Source organism: Heterocephalus glaber, unplaced genomic scaffold (genome assembly GCF_053883595.1).
Source record: "Heterocephalus glaber isolate CG9 unplaced genomic scaffold, H.glaber_assembly_v1.0 deba00001538, whole genome shotgun sequence".
NCBI classification, from domain to species: Eukaryota; Metazoa; Chordata; class Mammalia; order Rodentia; family Bathyergidae; genus Heterocephalus; species Heterocephalus glaber.
In genome coordinates this window covers 38,923,200-38,928,575 of record NW_028258333.1, presented here as the reverse complement: position 1 = coordinate 38,928,575, position 5,376 = coordinate 38,923,200, and positions in this window count along the sequence as shown.

The following is a 5,376-nucleotide window of genomic DNA, read 5'->3' as shown; positions in this document are numbered from 1 at the left end:
AGCAGACAAAAAATCATTAAGGATATAGTTGAACTCATCAACACCATCAATCAAGTGGATATAATGGACATTTACAGCATATGTCATCCAATAATAGCAGAACACACATTCTTCTCAAACTCACATGGAATATTCACTGAAATAGGAAGATACATCTCATTCTGGGCCATAAGACACTCTTTAACAAATTTGAAAGAATAGTAATCATACAATGTCTGCTCTCACACCACAGTGAAAATAAACTATACATCAATAACAGAAAGACAACTGAAAAGTCCTGACATACATGGAGATTAAACAAAACACTTCTGAATAAAACATGAGTCAATGAGAAAAACGTTAGAGAAATTTAAAATTTTTTTAACTAAATGAAAATAAAACACAACTTAATTTGGGGAATGCACCAAAAGCAACAGCTAGCAGTAAATTTAGAGCATTGAGTGCATATATTAGAATAGAAGAAATATTTAAATCAACAACCTAAAATTCCACATTAGGAAACTAGAAACAGAAATGAAATTAAATCCAAAGTAAGAACAGAAGAAATACAAAGTAGAGCAAAAATGAATGATATTGAAAACAGGGAATCAATAGAGAAAATCAATGAAATCATAAGATCATTCTTTGAAAAGATAAATAAAACTGATAAGGCTTCAGCAAGGTTGGATGGAAAAGGAACAAATGAAGTTGGGTGCCTACTTAAGAAGTCAAACATACTCACTTCATAATATCCAGCCACTGAGGCCCAGAAGAGTTGAAATGTATTTGCCCATGACAGATGTCATGATCATTAGCTGTGATATGTCAACTTGACTTAAGTAAGAACGACCTAGCAGATTAGTTCTGAGTGTGCCTGTGGATAATTGACATGTAGGCAAGCAAATTAAGGGGGGGAGAACCCACCCCAAATGGGGGTGGCATGAGCCAATAAGCTTTTAGCTTGGGCAGAATAAAAAGAGAAAGGAGAAAGAAATGTTTCCCCCTTTTTTTGGAGGTGCTCTGGTCTTTGCCATTGCCTCTGGACACTGGCCTCCAGTTCCTTCAGCCTTCCAACACAGATTCTTTAGCCTTCCAACACAGACTTGCACCAGTGACTCTGTGGTGAGGTTCCAGACTTTTGACCTCGTACTGTTACTGGATCCTCTGGCTCTCCAGCAAAGAAGGCCATTTGAGATTCTTCTGTTTCTTATCTAGGAGACTTTGAGCTTCTTTTGCTTCTGATCCCTGTAAGCCTGCCTAATAAATCCTTTTGTATAATTATACATATATTTTGTATTAATTATTTTTCTCTAGCTAATCCCAACTAATACAGATGTTTATATAAGCTTTATTCATAATAACCACAACTGGGAAACAACCAAGGTGCCCTTGTATAGGGGAATAGAAAAATAAACTGTAGTATATCCAGACATTGGAACATTAGAAACATCAGCAAACAAAAGAAATGAGCTTTTAATCCATGAAAATACATGGAGGAACCTCAAATTCATATCACTAACTGAAAGTAGTTCTGAGAAGGCTACATATTGTATGATTTCAATTATATGACATTCTGGAAAAAGGAAATATTGACTGCCCAAGGCTAGCAGGGAAGAAAGTAGAGCACAGATCATTTTTAGACTGTGAAACTACTCCATAGTATACTATAATTATAGATACATGTCATTCTAAATTTGTCCAATTTGTACACCACCAAGAATGAACCCTAATGTAAACTAAGGGCTTTGGGTAATAATGATGTATCAATGTAGGTGCATCGGTTGGAATAAATGTACTCCGATGTCAACAATGGAAGAGGCTTTCCATGTATAGGGTTTGGGGTCATATGGGATATCTCTGTATATCCCTCTCAACTTTTCTGTGCATCTAAAACTCCTGTAAAGAAATTAAATCTTTAAAACAAATGAGCAATAAAATGGAGGCCAGGGTCAGGGATTTAGCTCAGTGGTTCTGCCACCTGCCTCAAGCCCAAGGTCCCAAGTTCGATCTCTGGTACCAAAAAAAAACAGAGGTTATAAACATCAGAAAATGTATTCACATAACTATTGCAGAACAAAGAATGCTATTGCCAGGAGCCAGACCTAGCTCCATCCAGGCTGCCTTAGTTATGGTGAAGATTTCTACAGGCCTTAGTTATGGTGAAGATTTCTACAAGAGAAGATGCAGGGTGAGGATGCAATGATTATGTATCACTTATTCAGAATACTGCTACCAAGGAAGAATCCAAGTTACATTTTATCAGTTCCTCCACCTTGTTTGTTATGTTGCAAATTGGGAGTATTATACTTAGCCAAATAAAGTGCTTTCTCCATCCATTGCAACATACATCACCTGGAAAGAGAGGTGAATAGAAAAACCCATACAAGGGCAGCTCACCCAGTTTTCAGCAGGGTCTGGAGAACTTTAATTCTGATAGTTATGTAGGGTCCCATCCAGTCTCAGTACCTGCCTTCCCACCTATGACTCACCCATAGATCACTCTCAATTAAAACATGAACAAATTCTTTAACTCAAGGACTATATGTAAATGTCTAAAGGAATTGTGGTACCACCTCTTCATTCTTCTTCTCTGAAATAACAGTAATAATGTTGTATCCAATTAATGTGTAAGACATTTCTCACCCTGTCTAGTTTTCTTCATCTGTTTTATGTTTCCTTTATTCTACTTTTTATTTCAGATCCCTTATTACCCACTAGTCACAGATAGTTTATGATTCTTTTCTTTTATGTTATTATTCAATATAGCCTTTCTGTATCAAATCTTCTATCAACAGATACCTAAATGCATCATTGTTCTCCATATGCAAATTGCTGGATTTTCTTTTTGTTTTTTCAAGTGAAAACAGCTTTATTACAAGGTTATCCAAGAGAAGTAATCAGTCTCCTTCTTGTACAGATTTGTGCCTAGATTCTTGGCTGTGTGTGTGCATGCTCCTATCAACAGTACTTTGGAGAGTTTCTGCATAGCATCCTGTTGGTAAACTGGTGACCTACCAGCAGGTATGTCTTCATCTCTCTTTAGTTTGCCCACACAGCATTTTAAAAATCTGAACATCATTGTCAACTTTTTAATTAGAAAAATTCACATAAAAATCAGTATTTTTTAGGGCCTCTTGAAAAATCTAAGTTCTGGCAACATTAGGCTGGAGGCTAGTAAGAATTATTCCCTTTCCTTTTGGCAACATTGGCCTTGAGGTCAGCAATCAATAGACAAGTGAAGCTATTTGTGTGTCGATCATTTCTATAAACCATCTGATCCTTCGAGGCACTTGAGCCCCACACCTAGTTTAACCACATCATCCCTAATATACAAATTCACCCACATATACAATAACGTACATCAACCTTGATTGTGTGGTTAGTACATAAAACTAGCAAGCAGTCTTCTTCCCATGCCATCACCTCCCTGATATTCCGCATTCTCCAAAGAATCCTGCTGCCTTCCTGCCAGAGTGTATTCTCACACACCCATGTCCAACCCTAGGGATCAAGGCTCTCTGTTCCTTGGTCTTGGGCTGCTAGACTCTCTGGCATCCTCAGTAGCTGGCCTCATGTAATCTGAGATGCACAGAATGGTGAAAAGTGACTGACAATGTGAGGGAGGACCTTCTTTGTTTCCTTTGTTCCCATGTTCACTGTTTGCTCTGATTCTTCTCCTGCATCACATCTTGCCAATAAGAGTCATTTTCAGTCTCCTTTAGGATTCTTTACCTGTCAATCTATTCATAGCCCCACTCCACTTAGCCCAGTGCACTTATGCCTGTTTGGTGTTACACTTGTTATCACCTGTTGTAATAGAAGAATAGCACCTTAAGATTTTGGTGAATTGGAGAATGACATTATTCAATTGAACCACCTCTTTCTTCTCCTCCCCAACGCTGTCACCTTTTCCCTGAATCAGAGGCAGACCTCTGTTTTGCAGAGCTTATGAAAATAGCCAATAATGAAACTAAGTATTTGGCTGCAAGTGTCAGAAAAAGAAAATAACCATGGATTACATTTATTGCTGTGGGGAGGGTCACTTTTCTTACATAATCAGAAAGTCTTGGGATGGGCTAGCCAAAGTTGGTCCTTTCTGTCTTTCTACTCTAATTTTTTTAGCGAACTGCCTTTGGCCCTCGTGACTGGTTGCCAAATCTCCAGGCATCCCCTGGGTTTTTCAGATGAGAAGAAAAGGAAAGGTTGAATAGCCCTTTCTCATGAGGTTTTCTTCTCTACCCCCATTCCTCCCAAAGGAGACCATCTTCTGCAGACTTCCTCTTACATCATTCCCTTGATCTCTCTGATATTGTTTGTCAGAACTGGGTTATGAAAATTCTCAGACCAATCACTGCTAAAAAGGCATGGGATTTCCTTAAGTGATTTCAGTGCTTTATTGTGTATGGATGATAGAGGACCTATGCTCCCTAAGATCAACCTGCTATACTCCATCTGCTTCCTGAGTAAGTCCAGGTTCTGTGAGCAGGAAACTAGGCAGTTGAAAAAAACATGGGTCTCCTTAGGCAACAGTGACTGCCACATATGGTACTGAAGTCAATGGACTGGGAGGGGCCTGTGTAGCTATGCCTGGTCTCCCAGTCTCCTCCTCACCTCCTGCTATACACATACACATACGCATCTGCCCATATGCATACACCCATGGATGGGGGAAAGGGGCCAACAATCATATGGTCATCACCTGCACCCAGAGCCCAGTGAGAGAAAGGTGGCCCCTGACTCTCCAATGACCCATGAGCAGAATTTCCTGAAAGGGCCCCTTGCAATTCTGCCCTCTGCTGTACAGGACCATTTTCTCCCAAAACCCAGCAGCCCCTCTCCATCTCCAGGCAAGAACCTCCTGTTTTCTGCCCCATCCTCAACTCCTAAGGCCAGAAGAGTTTACTGGTGTTACATAGCAGTGTGTTGAACAAAGGGAGGCTTGCTCCAGTCTTCTCTGAGGTACCTGTCTTACTAGCCATACCTATTTTTAACAGAAAAGCTTACATTTAGAACACCAGGAATTGGTAATTGTTCAGCTAGTAAAAACTATTTCTCTCTTTCTTAAAGTTCTCAGAATCACAAAGATTATCAATAGCTAAGAGATGAAAAGTCAGTCCCTAAGTCCATTTTCAGTGTTTGGGCTGTCCATACACTCCACTCAGTAGAACCATCCCGTATTTAACAGGTTAGCACTCTTTTCATCAGACCATGCACAGAGTGCAGCTCTGCAACTCTGCATTCACCAGAATTTCAGGAAATCCTGAGACCTTAGCAAAAATCGTTCACTGGCTCTTTAAAATGAAAAAAAAAAAAAGACATCAACATCATTTCACATTAGCTACATCTATGCATGACATGTAGGTTGAAAGTGACTCATCCTTCAGAATTATTTTGGTA